Source organism: Nerophis ophidion, linkage group LG08 (assembly GCF_033978795.1).
Source record: "Nerophis ophidion isolate RoL-2023_Sa linkage group LG08, RoL_Noph_v1.0, whole genome shotgun sequence".
Classification (NCBI taxonomy): Eukaryota; Metazoa; Chordata; class Actinopteri; order Syngnathiformes; family Syngnathidae; genus Nerophis; species Nerophis ophidion.
The window spans coordinates 37,214,599-37,230,519 of NC_084618.1; the positions used below are offsets into that span (position 1 = coordinate 37,214,599).

The window sequence follows — 15,921 nt, forward strand, 5'->3', positions numbered from 1 at the left end:
ACCTCAAAGTCAATTAATCATGCAGCCCTAATTGCTACACTACATTACAATGCAAATAATTTTTTTTCTTGTCATACGGTCATCAATAGACTTGCCCTACTTTGCCATCACTTCTACCCTTCTCTGGTGGCATCACCAAAAAAAAGCAAAGTAAAGCAATAAACCAATTCCTCTCACCAACACAATAGTTAACCTTTTCCACATTTTATGCACTTGATTGTGATTCATTATAATAACTACAATACTAAATAAAACTGAGCTTGATATTGCTGGTACCCATTCCTTCAAAACACACTATTACTGAAACTGGATAATTTCATGTGATTTATTCCACATCACCCCAACATGTAATGTAAGAAACACGATCAGTGTGTTAAGCATCAGTGTTTTGGTATCAATCCGCAAATCAGTCTTCGAAGATTGCAAAACACAAATTGATCTTATGTGGCATTGCAAATGTTTTGGTCGATTGTCAAAATTTGAAGATTTGAGGAAACACCATCGTCATATAAATCCTGAACACTGGGGAATGGTGCTAATACTTCATAAACGTCCGGGCAGCAGGGGCTTGCCATGTTTTTACGACGGAAAGACTCATTTGTAGCCAAGCTCTCTACCTGCACTTTAGAATAGAGTTTTATTGTCATTATTGCAATGAACTTTGCCATGGAAACTCATATTTGACCATTTATCCTTGCCCATCCATGTAGATTACATTTTCATGCTCATCAGGTGAGGAGTTCATTCAAGTACGAGCACTGGAAATGCCACAAATCTCCATTTGTGATCCAAAATGGCTGACAACATGACTACATGCCAGTTACTGTGTAAATCAGAGGTGGAACTAAAATCGTCTAACTTTCCAGTGGGAGCACCCCCTAAAATGCACAACTGATCTTACATACACATGCTTGCAAAATTGTGTGAATTTTTGAGTGCACTAAATCAGTCAAAAATGCGATTTAGTTGCCGAAATTGTCCTTGCACTAGCTCCCCGGGTCTGGCGGGAGAGGAGGCGAGTGTTAATGTGAGCCAGTGTTGTTGTAGTTAACCAAACATGACACACATGAAGAAAGATAGTGAGACTGAGCATCGCAGCGGAGTTGCGGGCCGTTTTGTGCCGAGGCCTCTCCTTTCTGACTGTAGACCGCAGCTGGAGCCAAGCCTCACACTCAGACTTTGTGTGTGCGTGGAACAAGCACAGCTGCTGCAGGGGCCTTTGCAAATGTAAAGAGGCTGTCAGTGTTTATTTCATCAGGCACAGAACTGATGAGGGCCAAGTTGGACATCCACTGCGATGAGCGTGTACAAAAAGAGGATACCAAAATAGAGAGAGCTCGGCAGTGGCAAGCCTCAGCCCACCCTCCCCTTTACTCTCCCCCCCCGGTTATTGGGGCTGTCCAAATGAAATGTGGGCCCCATGTCGGACCATGCCGAGAGGGTCACCGGGTTGTTTTCCACCGTGCCCGAGCCTCGGCGTGCTTCATTTAACCTTATGTTTCAATGCAAATCCCCCTTTCATTATACTGCCCCCCCCCACCTCCTGACTCACGTGTGCTGGGCTCACTTACTTTGCAGCCCTCCCCCCCTTCCCCCTCCTTCGTTGCCATGGCTACCGCTGCAAACCAAAAGTGGAACTGTGCTTTATTGCTTGTTTATTTGACTGGCCCTTGCTATGTTTATGTTCCACGTGGAGCTGGTGAAAGGCGCCGGGCGTAGAGCTACCGACTTTTCCATATGCATTGCTTGAGTTTGACGCTGCAACATTTTTTTCCATGTATGTATATTTATGCAAAGTGTGACACAAGGACATGCAGCACACTTCTAGTCGGCTGTATGTTTACTCTTGACAACCTCCTCTTTGAGAGGGAAAAACCACACATGTGCCATAAAATTACCCAACGGTGTGGTATACTTTACTTATCCAGTATATCTGCGCAGTTTCAAGTAAACATGGCGGCGACTACACAGACTTTGCTTTGAAAATGTTCCCTCCGAGTAAATGGATCCGATCGCTTTGTTTCATTTCAATCGACTCTACTTCCGTGGAGTCCCAGTGTGCAATTAAGAGCGCAATGCTGTTGGAGTAGAAAAATATTTGATGTTGCAATTTAATTTTGAACGTGCAACGAGCGTCTGTCCGTCAGCTGCTCGGACTGAGAGTTGGCATGCAGCAAGCGATGTGTTGGGAACGTTGCCACAACTTGTTTATAAAGTCTTTAGTTTTTTAACTGTTTTGTCATCCTATCAAATTGAACGCAGGCTAAGTTGTCGGTGAGGCACAAAGATTGTGTGTTAGATGTGAGGTGTTACTCTTTATTTTTGTTGGCCAAATGGTTGCACTGAAATACATGGTTGTTGGAGAAGAACCAAGATTGTTTATTTGACTTCATTTTCATTAGCCAAAGTGCTTTTGAGTTTTATATGTATATCAAAAAGTAAACACTGTTTTTTGTTTTTTTTTTACATGTTTTTTTTATTCCTCAAAATAATTACTTTGATAACCATTCAGGTAACATAGCATTTGGTAATGTTTTATGGTGTATAATTAATACCTCCACTACAGATTTCTGCTCAAAGTTTCAATGGATCTGTACCGATACAGCATGTACACACATTTGTATGTACAAAACTTTGAAAATACCCCTTTCTATGAAAATGTAAAAAGAGTTAAAGGCATCTTGTGATAAAAAAGCTGACACTGTTAATGAACAAAAACACAAATATCTGTTTTTAACAAGATAAATAACATTTATGTAGGTTTTTTTTATTAGATATTACGAATTACATGACGGCGTCGCATTCACACCCCAACACTGTTTTACTGAACATAATAAATAATCCTGATTAATAATAATTATTTCAATATTGATAAAAACAATCTTAATTATTATTTTGCCCATAATGGTGCAGTCCTATGTGACCTCATACATGAACACTATTTTTTATCTATATAGACAAACGTCTTATGTCCATAAGGTGCCATCTTTTGAAATTTTTACATTTATTTTTATTTTTTTATAGAATTATTGTGTTTCTGCCATATTACTTTGTTTATAATGCTTGTGTTTCTTTCATATGCAAATTCAACTTTCTATTTGAGGTACATACATACATTTTGACTGTGTTTTTTTTTTAATAAAACTTGGTTAAAGGATTACAATATAAGTAGCTTTACTAAATTTTGAGCACGTTTAAAATTACTGTGATAATAATGATAACCGTTATAACATTGGTCACAATAACCGTGATAAGAAATTTTCATACCGTGACATTCTTAGTTGTGATAGCCAAGACTGTTATATTTGGTCATAATATGGAAAATGATGTCTAACCAGCACACGTTGCAACACTAATCCCCACTTCCTATAATTTCTGTTGCCCAAAAATGCCTTCCCAGTGTCATTACAGTCCCTGTTTATTACCGGCACTGTTTATGTTGTATGCAGCATTGTGTCACATACAAACCAAATTACAATCACACTCTTGTTACGTGACCTTCTCTCCTTATCAGCTGCTTGCAACCTATATTTATTATTATTTTTTTTTTTAAATAAAACAAATTATCTTTTTTCTTCTATTTGCTGGCACTGGCTGGCTCACATGCACAGGCAAATGTCTGTAGGTGCACGCCTGCATGCCTTTTAACTGTAAACCAGTTTGAAGGCGTGACTTGGTTTGTTATAGCGGTGTTTGTCCGTCATAGGACTGCATATGCGTCATGTACAACACGAGCACCGCCTTTGAGCACTACCTGAATCTGTTACGTGATTTTATACGCTCCTGTGGGTGTGGATGGAGATGGGGGATTTAGACAGCTGGTCAGGCCCCTAAAGGCTCAGTGTGTGTGCGTGCGTGCGCGTGTTTGTGTAGCACAGCTTATCCAACCGTAATCAACATTTCATTTTGGTCTCTAGTTTGGTTTTGCAAGCGAGGACATGTAGTTTGTGCGGCACGTTATTTTCAATTTGTTTTATTGAAAGTTTTTGAATCTAAATGCTTATGACCTATGGTCAGTCAGTTGCTGAGTGAGTAAGATGTTTTTGTCTAAAGGCAGTCATGTTTTTTTAATCAATCTTACACATACACACGCTTGTCAGTCCCCTAAAGTTGTCAATCCAATTGGGCGGTGATTCGGCTCAACGCCCTTAAGTTGCAATGTATGTTTTAATAGAGCTGTGTACGAAATTTCATGTCATTTCCACTTCCTGGTTTTAATAGCAGCTTCACCATGTGGTGGTTTGTAGGAAACATGATAGCACATTTTCACCGTTTATCGATGGAAGAGTTACACAAACAAACGATTTATGGACAATAGTCTCAACTGTTTAAATCTGGGCTACTCAACTTGTGGCCCAGGGACCAAATCCAGCCCAGAAATGGCCCCTGGGTTAGGTTCAAAACTTTGGAGACAAACATTTTTGCAGCAAATTCTTAAAAACACAGAGGTGCTCCTGTTGTAAAGAGGAACTTGGACCACTGTAAATATATTGGCAAATCCTTGCATTGACATTTTAACTTTGCTAGAAAATACAAAACACTGGGATCCAAACTTATGATTTACATAACTGAGGTGTTCCTCAAGGCACCCCTTTTTAAGTCCTCTCCTTTTTGGCAGTTGCACATTTTTATGTACTGTATTTTCTTGGCTACTGAGAGCACACGTATTTAAGCTGCACCCACCAATTTTTGGTAAAAAAAATATTTTACATATAATAATTGCATATAATCCACAGATATATACCGGTACTAAAGATTTTTTAAAAGGTTTATTTTAGGAATGTAACGGTAAATAGTTTTATGATAAATTGCGGTAAAATTCCAGACGGTTAGTAATACAGTTGACATTTTTAACAATCAAAAAAATCTATTTTATTAATGTGTCTTAGGCAACACTGCTTACTTCCTGGAAACAAACTCACAGCAGCGCCGGTGCATGAGCTCGAGCGTCTTTTGGCTTGAAAATCATGGCGGAACAAACTACACAGACTTTGTTCCGGAGACTTTCCCCTCGGAGTATTTTTCCCTTGCTTAATTTCCATGGATTCTCAGCGTGCGTTTAAGAGCGCACTGATGTTTTTAGATGGAGACAGGTGTGGACAATATTGGAGACAGGCATCTGTCCCACACAAAGTATACAGCAAAGGAGAAAACTATTTGATGTTGCTTATATTTTCTCAAGACAGCATCCATCAGCTGTGACAGAGTTAATGACGTGAGGAAACACGCACCAGTCGATGTGTCGATAACTTGTTTATTAAGTCTTTATATTTTGTTTTCTGGGATGCTCACTCGTCCTTTTATTCAACTGCAAGCTGTATCAGTGTTCAAATAACAATTACTAGCTTTAAAGTTTTGTCATCTCATCGAGCTGAGTGCAGGCTGTGAAAATTGTGTATTAGTTGTGAGGGGTATCACTCCTGTTTATCTTTGTTGGCCAAACTGTTGCACTGAACCACTAGGAAGTGTTGTTAGAGAATAACAGAGATTGTTTATTGGACTTAATCTTCATTAGCCAAACTGCTTTGAGTTTTATATTGATATCAAAAAGTAAAAGCCAAGATTTTTTTGATTTTTTTATACAATACTTGTTTTTTTCATTTCACAAAAGTATTACTTTAAAAAAACATTTATGTTATATAGCATTTTTGAAATGTTTTATTGTGTATAGTAAATTCCTCAACAACATATTTCTGCTCAAACTCCTAATGGATCTGTCCAGATACAGCCTGTACATAAATTTAAAAAAAATATCTCTCTCCATCAAAATGTAAACGTAGAGATACAGGCATAATGTAATGAGAAAAAGCTGACAGGTTGATATTATTAATGAACAAAAAACAAAACAAATACTTGTCTTTAGATATATGGATACTGTTTATCTGTAGCTTTTTTATTAGACATTACAAATTGCATGATGGTATTACATTCACACCTCACTCCAACACTACTTTACCTAACAAACAGTAATCATGATTTCAATATTGAAGAAAGTTATCCTATGTATCGGACTAGATCACATACATGAACACTAGTTTTATCTAAATGGACAAAAAGTGCAGTTACGTCTTCTGGCCATCAGGTGCCATCCGTCAAAATTCTTACATTGTGTTTAATTATTGAATCATTTATGTCCACAAAGTGCTATCCTGCACAATATTCACATTTATTTGAATTATTAATTTTTTTTTATGACATATTACTTTGTTTATAAGACTTTTGTTGCTACAATATGCACATTCAATTTGTACTTGAGGTCCAGGAGTGTTTTTTTTTTAATCTACAATAATGTTTCTTCTTCAAAGGAAATCATTTTGAAAGTGTTTAAACATAACAAAAAAAATTGGTTAAAAGCTTTCAGTATAAATACTTTTAGAAAATTTTGAGCACATTCAAAATACAGCGATAATGATAACAGTGATAATTTTGGTCATAATAACTGTGATAAGAAATTTTCGTACCGTGGCATCCCTATACCTTAATTGTTTCCAAACGGTGCCTGTAACATGGCAGTAAAATGACTGGTCAAACAAAACAGAAGTCATAATCATGGACCCACTAGCTGCAAAATCTAGCTTTACAATCAGCTAAACAGACTCAATAACCCCACGGTGACATTTTGGTAAATTTACGAAAACTAAATCTATTAAAAAATAATGCCGTTGTAAGTTAATAATAATAATAATGGATTAGATTTATATCGCACTTTTCTATTGTTAGATACTCAAAGCGCTCACAAGAAGTTTGTAATAATACAAACAGACACTTGTAAACGTGTTAGCATATTCGCTAATGATGACAAGGCTCGCTTGATTACGTTATGATAGTACATAAAAAATGTGCATGAAAACACTCCTCCAGACATCACACATGGGACGGTTTAGTTAGTTTGAATGTTTTAGTTGTGTTGTAAAATTTACAAATGTTGCTAGACGTCATGAATGAAGAATGCTTTCAAACAGAAATGCTATGTACGTAGGGCTGGGCGATATATCGCTGGTTTGTCTCGGTGCGATACTGAAAATGACTATATCGTAATATTCGAGTAGACATTCTCACGCAGTAGTTTTTAGCTGCGGGCATTATACTACAGGCTCTCCTCTCTCTTTCCTGTGTCTCCTCACAGACAAGCAGGCGCACATTCTTACATACGTTACATACTGTCATGTCATACGTCACATACGTATACATCCTCGCCCAGCAGAGAGGTAGCGGCGTGGCTAACGTTAGCTGTGATGCTAGCGGGTTGTTGCGAGAGAAAGAAGGTGCGAATCTCGTAACAAATGAAGGAAGAATTAATTCACAAGAAAAACAGCACGGGGTCCATCGTCTGGTGGTGGTTCGGCTTTAAGTGGGAATATGTCGAAAAGACATCTTTAATTTGTCATGTGTGGGGCACAAGCGTTGCTACGAAAAGTAGCATTACTGCTAATATGTAGCATCATTTAAAAAGTCACCTGCTAATAACTTTAATAAATACAGTTTTGGTAAGTTGCCTTAGTTGTCATTTCCTTCTCTGCATGAAAGTTTAAAAGAACCATGTATTAGTGCAGTATGAACAAGAATGTTTTAATGTAGACACATAGAATCATCATACTGCTGTGATTATATGTATCCAGTGTTCAATCAAGGCTAAGGCAAAATACAGAGAAATATATCGTATATCGCGATATGGCCTAAAAATATAGCGGTATTAAAAAAAAAAAAGGCAATATCCCCTAGCCCTATATGTACGGTCATACTTCCGGTTCAAGGGACAAAACAGGAAGTACATTTTCAACTCACAGCACCGTCAGTGAGTGAACTCACCCGTTAGATGGCGCCATAACAGAAACAATAACACACCTTTTCAGTGTATGTCGATGAAAACTATTCGTTGAACACAAAACATATTAGCCGTTAGCAAAGAAAAATCCATAAATCTGTTGCACCGTTTTATTAACCGCAGGTTTCAAAGCATTGGAAAAATTTAGTGGTTTATATTCCAAAAATACGGTAATCAGGAATCCTTAGATTACTGGAAATGTGGCATCCAAAAAAAGTTGAATATCCTTGGTTTAAGGGTTGGGCGATTATACTGTGTGATCGTGATTGTTTATGGCAATTAACTTGAGTTTGATCACAGTGATCAGCTGGTAGCATATTGCCTTGATCAAACATGGCGCAAATGTCTGTTAGGATTTTCTGCAGTAGTAAACAGTAGGAAAGCAACGATGCTCGGTATAATCCTGCATGGAACAATCATCCTTTATTGACAGTGATCCTGTGTGTGTACAGTGTGTGCGCGACCTCCCGTCCCACCGTCGTGAAAGCCAGTCCCCTCACGACGTAATTAATGTGCAATTAGCCATGTGCCTCATCCCCTTACACAGCTGGAAGTGCAGCCCAAAATAAATATGACCAACATTAGCATAGAAGTTGAAACACATTCAAAAGGAGCAGCGGCTCTATTTTCACTATCTGCTGCAGCTCAGTAGTAATGCGGACTTGCAGGCACTCAGAACGTCTGTGACTGTATTGGTCCTGACTGTGAAAACCATTACAGTCACTAATTTAATCAGAAAAGGCATTTTTATGTCTAAATATTTTTAGTCAGACTTTTTGTTTGTCTCTACAAAGATTCCAGTCCTCTGATATAACATATGCTTAAAAAACCTCTGCAGACAGACACTTTGTGTTCTTCTTTTTTTATTTGTGATTAAAAAACAATTTTTTTTTTCTGGAATAATCATTAAACGTGTTTTATGTTTTGCTATATATTATTTTACAGTACCTCAAATTCTAACTGCACTTGAATGTTATTCAAAATAATATACAGCATTTGAGTTTTAAAAACTCACAATGTTGGGTAATTACTGGCTATTTGCCAAACCGCTAGTGAGAAGCACTGATGTATTACAAGTAATTACAGAATACAAATAATGATTTACTATTTGAAAGTGTTTTTTAGTATATGTTAACTTGAAGTAAAAGTCTTATAGGATTCACTATACCAATTATACTTTGTTTACTGCAGAATGTTTGTGATGACAAGCAAAAATCAGAATAACTTTCAGAAGAAAAATTGTATTCTCTTAAACACCGACAAAATGAGCAGAGCAAAACAGTGGGTCTAAAACCAGGTACGGACCATATCGTGGGTTACTTGTACTGATGCACCTCTAGTAAGCACAATTACGTGTATATATATATATGAACAAAATGACAGTTGTCAGCTGTTAGCATATTACCTCAATAAAACATGGTGGAAGTGTTTAGCACAAGATACTGCAGTAGTAAACAGTAGGGCTGCGGTACTCGGGATAATCCTGCACGGTACAATCCACTTTAATAAAAAAACAAACGGATATTAATCCAGATCGGATGATATGAAAAAAATAATCATGATCATTTATTTTGCCATATCACCCAGCCCTACCTTGTTTACCTGTAGTTTTCGCACCATTTTGGGACAAACCTGATCACTTTAATATCGTATTTGTTTTTCCCCCACAGAAAACAAGTTTTAACCCATCCGAATAGATGTGTTCGATTGATAGAGACTAAAGGGTCTTGGTTTGAAAGCCCCCCTAATCTAGTGGCCATCTACCAGCCTCCATTTTATCACGTCTACATCAGTTTTAATAAACAACTCCCCTCACATTTTTATCCAGCCGTCAATTTCCAATCCGATCCGCTATTGTGACACTGTCATCCTTTACGCATTCAGTGATTTAAGCCTCAGGGAGATTGAAGCAACAAGAGGAGGTATTGATCCTATGCCGCCATTTTTGCTTCTTTTTTTTCCAGCCATAAAAATGTCTTCATGATTCTAAAAAATGCTGCCTACTGTAATGCTTTGTGCAAGTGGTCACAAGAGGTCAGCGCATGTGTGTGTGTGTGTATGTATGTATGTATGTGTGTGTGTGGGGAGGGGGGTGTCTTGTATTCCCATGCTGCATTCTTTTGACTCATTGTTGTTCAGCCCACTTTGGATCAGCACTGCCTTCTTGGCTGGTGATATAAGTCACTTTTTATACTTCCATGCGCTCTCTCAGGCAGTTATTTGCATCTCTTTTGCCAGTTGTGGAATGTCCATCCTCCCCTTCTGTTAGAAAACTCGTAAATACGACCACAGTCACCCCCACTTTGGCCCCCATTCCAAGGGAGGCTTTCATTTCACATTCACTCAAAGCCAGCGGAGCAAAGTTGAGAGCCAATTTGTCCTGAAGTGAGGACATATGGTTTAAATTACCCTTCATTAAACAATAACTCTTTGATGCAACACGTCTATTTCAGCGCTTACGTCTTTCCAATCCAGTACAGTAGCAAATAGCACTCGTAGCTTCTGTGTTACCAAGCCAATAGCCTAGTACATTTGCTTCTTTCAACTCAGAAAAACTGTTATCTTCTGAAAACATTCAAAATACTTTTAAATAGGAATCATATTGTAGTATCATGTCGAGGGTTATGGGGTTAAAACTAGTATTGTTCTGATCAGGGATTTATGTTGCTGATATCTCTCATCCAGGGGTGAGATGGGTCGATGCGGTATTGTTTGAATTCGAACGATACCAATTATTTGTTTCGATTCCGGTTCCTGACGGTTCTCGATTCCGATTCTTCTTGTACCATGCCGGGATCAATGTGTTTGCCAGGTAGTCCCTGGAAAGTGGTATGTATTTTGGGTTGAGAGTTTTCACCATATCCCTCCAAACATAAACAAACATGTAATGTTGCTGTTACTGTTTAGCCCAGTATCAATTAGCTTAGCTCTAACGTTATTGCTTAACTAACCTAAATGTTGGAGATTCCACCTCTGAAAAGGGATGCAGTCTTTTGACTATGTGTGCAGTGACCTTTCTGTGGCACACTTCCGTCTGTGGCACAGACACCTTCCCCATTGCCGCTACGGTGAACGGAGTACGCTGAGCACATCCCGGAACTTGGCTAGCAGGTTGTAAATTGTCTATGGAAAAATACGCGGGCTAATTTGTTAGCTGCCTCAACGTTGGCGCAAAACACATTATTTATTGTATATATTGTTTTACTTACCGGATTCGGACTGTAGTGCAGTCACCGAGGTGCCAGGCTGGACGTCGGAGCCAGAGGAAGAGGCACAGGAGGACGGTTGGCGCAGCGCGTCGAAGACGGGACATGCATTTATTTGTACTCCATGGACTCGGAGGTGCTTCATCATGTTCGACGTGCACCCTCCTAAGCACGAAACAGTCCTGTCGCACGTGTTACATTTCGCCGATATTTCATTTTTTTTAGTAAAATAAAGCCACACTTTCGACCGCCGACGCTCGGCTACATAGGCTCGGCTATGCTAACACTTCCGGCGGTGGGCGCTTCTTCGTTGGTGTTCAGCGGCTTCTTCTTCCGGTCGGCGGACTTATTCTTTTTTTCCGGACGGCGGACTGGGTATCGAAACTAGGAATCGAAATTTAAACTTTTGAACGATTCCGGGAGAATCGGAAAGTTAGTCCCGGTTCCACTCGATACCCAACCCTAACCCCAATGACACGTATTAACTCCAAAATTTGACATTAATTTGTGGTGAATTGTATTGACAGTTAAACAACATCAGCACAATATTTAATATTTGCTTTATTACATACAAGTGTTTGAGCAAAACAAAGTCAATAGTACGTAGTAATTAAACATCAAAAACTACTATCACTCTTTGAAATAAATTATACCCTTAAAGTCCTCTTGTGTTGTGTCCAGGGACTTATTCTCTGAATTTGTGAAACAATACCAAAAACAATCAAAAAAAGATACTAAAAAAATAGAATTATCAATCTAATCATTATAGTACCGATCATATACTGATATTATTTATGGATCATCCGCCCTTCTCTTGCATATCACGTATTGACTGCGGCAATGCTGGCCCACCAATCCTCTCTGGGATCTGCAACCCGCGGATCTGTGGCCACATGCGGCTCTTCTCCCTCCTTGTTGTTGCTCCCCTCAGATTTTTTTTTTAACCCCATAGTGAGAAAAGTTTTCATTTTCATAAAAAGGTTTAGTAATTTCCGACTAGCTGTGAGGCTGTGATTACACACACAGTTCTGAGACTTAAGGAAAACAAGTAAAAAAGACTGGAAGCCTGTGTGTTGTGTTCAGCTTCTCAAGTGTGCAACTCCTTTGGTAAGCTAACCATGATAAAAAATAATATATAGGGGAAAAGGAGAGTTTAATTTCACCTGGGCGGATTTCTTTTTCTGTAAAGTTAGAAACAAGTTTTTACGCTGTGTTAAACTTTATAGTTTTACTGTTTTTCTTCTGTGGAAAAGTAAACAAAAAAAATCTTAATTGTAAAGGTTGCATACCCCTACTCGAGACTCTTACTAATCTACTTGTTAATAATATCCTGTTAATATCTGTTACTTTTACCAAACCATATTAACCAGAGGGAATCAGGCATTTATCGACAATGGTGGTCACTTTGAAAATTGTTCGTTACTTATAGGTGGCTGATCAATCAGCATGTCCATAGTTAGTACGGAAGGATGCGTAAAAAGTTAAGTTAAAGTACCAATGATTGTCACACACACTATAGGTGTTGTGAATTCTGTCCTCTGCATTTGACCCATCCCCTTGTTCACCCCCTGGGAGGTGAGGAGAGCAGTGAGCAGCAGCGGTGGCCGCGCCCGGGAATAATTTCTGGTGATTTAACCCCCAATTCCAACCCTTGATGCTGAGTGCCAAGCAGGGGGGTTGCACTTTAGAAACACTTTGTAAATTACTGATGCTAAAACAAATCAAATATATGTTAACCTATCTGAACATGACATCCCTTTTGTTATAGGTAACAAAAAAAAAAATCTAATATCTTCTGTATATTATTTATGATGAACTGATTTAATTTTTAGATTATGCAGTCTGTTCCATAAGAGTGGGTGTCTTTGGCAGTTGACTTGAGAATAAAGGATAACGTAAGTCTGTAAGAGGCAGTGTCATTCTTAAGTCAGCATAATAATAACACATCACTTCGCCTACTGAGGCACAGCGAGTGGTTCGCTCACTCCCTCTCAGCTGAGTCGCTCTATTAGTCAGCAATGTTACGAGCAGAAAGTAGAGCCGCATAGGGGGATGGGTTGGTGGATGGTTGGGGGGTTGGCAAAAAGGGAGTATTTAAAAAAAAAAACGTTTTTCTGTGACAGTGCAGCATTTCCAATCATCATCATCCAGTGTTCAGATGTGTTCTGCCAAACGGATGTTACAGGAATCTTCTCCAATTTGACTATCCAGCATAATAAAGTGCAGGCACTCTCATCTAATCTGACCATCTGGGGTTGTCCTTGTCCCGCAGCCTGACAGCCACAATTGTCTTTATTCCCCTGTAGGCTGAAAAACGCTAAGCGCTCAGTACAGTAATATTGAATCCAATTGATTGACTATTTGTCTGTGGCGTGAAAGATGGACATATGTCAAAACAAGAACCCCCACTGTGTTGCCTGTGCTGTTATTTCCTGACAAATACACCACATTTTGGTGCCGCCACACATTTGACTGATTTGAAATTTCTCACACAGCTTTATGAAATGCTTTAAAAGTGACTCCAAAGTTAGTGGGTATTTTTTATAAAGAACTTACAAGCATGTTTGAAATTATTTTTTATTCTATTTCGTGCCCTCTCATGTGTCTGGTTTGCTGGTACGACTGTTAACAAAGTTCAGCGAATCCTTGAATTTGAGCAGGATTGTCTGAAAATCAACTATACCTACTTACTTTTTTTGGACCATAAGTAAGGATTTTTGATCATTTTTGGCAAATCCGATTTCGATTCCCTATTAGGTACCATATTTTTCGGACGGTAAGATGCCCCTTTTTTTTTAGCACGCTTTGAACCCTGCAGCTTATAAAATGGTGTGGCTAATTAATGGATTTTTCTTTGGTAACGGACCTAATGTTTTGTGTTTAAAAAAAAAAATAGTCTTCAGAGACACTGAAAAGGTGTGTTATTGTTTGTACGATGGCACCATCTGTTGGACGGTTCACTCACTGCAGGTGCTACGGGTTAAATATGTATTTCCTGTTTTGCCCCTTGAACCGTAAATCAGATGATGTATTAAATTGGTGGTATTGAATGCTAAATAAAAAATGTTATACAAAATAACGTGGTTAGTGCTCAGTAACTACACAAAAGTAAAGACTAGTATTGGCTTCCATTAAAATCATTTGAATTTTTTCCTCAAAGCCTTCCTGTATCCAAAGACTTACTCCCTTAGTTTGATATCCAATGACTTACTCCCTTAGTTTGAGACCTGGAAAAAACCTCAAGCAAAGCAGATTCAAGACAAAAAAAAAAGAAGCAAGCGGAAGAGGGGAGGGAAATCGCTCGCCTTCGATGAGTAACAGAGACAAAAAGAATTATGACAACTTTAATGATATCCTCCAAACCGTTTTTAGTACAACCCATTGGGGGCGTCACAAATTTCCTTCACAGTAAAACAAAATAGGAGGCACCATGGTTGACTATAGTGATAGATTTCCTCCATGCCTCGCAACAGAAGGAAACTGGAGTGCATGTTACACCAGGGGAAGGGTGCCAGAGCCTGGGCCAGATTTCCTGGCCGGCCTCCCCTGGCCCTGGATCAAAGAACGCCACCACCGGACTGCAAAATCGCAACCTGTCGAGCAGAAGCAATCAGAGACTGAGGAAATGTAAACTCCACTCAAACGCCAGCCTTTGTTGGTCTTAGCGTTTGTAGTAGCACGTGGAGAGGAACATTCACACATCGGAAATGAACAATGCAGGTGTGAAACATCATTTGAATGCCAACTCGTAGGAAGTTACCATGGCGACCTGAGAGTATACCCCCTCTTTCCCCGCCCCGACTGCTTCACTTCTTCATATCCGTCATGCATGAAGAAAGAAAATGACGGGTTATTATAGTAACAGACGCGATGACAAAGGTTCCCCAGCAGGTCCGACAGCGTTTCTTTATTTCCGTATTGACTTGTGAGGAACCAGAAAGGGGTTCTGTTTTTTGTGTTTTTTCTTTATTACTCTGCATCATGTGGTCAGTGGCTGCACTCTGAAGAAGTTACAAGCTTTGTCTCGCCATGGTGTGAGTCACACAAGTGATGCATCTTGAAGTGGCAGGGGGGTTCCTCTGGTTGTAAATTTGCCTTCTATTTCCTAGAATGGGCGACACAATTTTGAGCTACGTCCGGTTTCCCACGGTCGCTGCCATCTTGGCGAGGTGAAAACAAAGGCTACTCTCGCGCTTGCTCCGTACATAAACACAGATACTGTCTTAAGAATGGGACATTTTCTGCTGTCTCTGCATGATTTTTATGCCGCCATGTCTTTATTAGTTTGACCAGTCGGATGCTAATGCCAAACATCGATATGAAGCAAAACTAACCGCTGTTGGTTCTGAAAATTGGCCCTTATAAGCATCCTGCCGATGTGTGGTTTGAAGGATTTGATTATCAGTCAAACCAGAACTATTCAACAACGGGATTACAGTATGGTAAACAATTCTACATTATATTGTGTGCAATTTTGTATATTTATGATTTATAAAGGGGAATGGCACGTAACCTCAGTCCTATCATGCCTGGTACGTTTACTACGACGTCATTTAGTTTTGTTCAGTCGGCTTTTGCTTACAACTAATCACGGTCTCTTGGGCTTAAGATCAATTCACAAAAAACAAAGGTCATGCGTATCAATAACAAGAACAATACATCAATAACAATGGACCATAATCAATTAGAAGAGGTAGTCAGTTTTACATACTTGGGGAGCATAATCAGTGTAGAAGGAGGGGCAGATGAAGATGTCAAATCCAGAATAAGGAAAGCAAGAACATCATTCAACATGCTAAACAAAACATGGAGAGAGAAAAAAAAAAATCCTCTCAAAACCAAACTGAAAATATTGAACTCAAATGTCAAATCAATCCTGCTGTACGGATC

At 39.0% G+C, this 15,921-nt stretch overlaps 1 protein-coding gene and 1 long non-coding RNA gene across 2 annotated transcripts in view; one reads left to right on the forward strand and one right to left on the reverse strand.

Annotated features, from left to right (window-relative positions):
• The window catches only part of jarid2b (jumonji and AT-rich interaction domain containing 2b), a 228,595-nt gene that overhangs the window by 7,253 nt on the left and 205,421 nt on the right, over positions 1-15,921 (forward strand). The window lies entirely within an intron of this gene.
• The window catches only part of LOC133557740 (uncharacterized), a 100,636-nt gene continuing 99,076 nt past the window's right edge, over positions 14,362-15,921 (reverse strand). The window contains exon 2 of the long non-coding RNA XR_009807838.1: positions 14,362-14,624. This is a non-coding gene — a long non-coding RNA (uncharacterized LOC133557740). The remainder of the gene's footprint in view (positions 14,625-15,921) is intronic.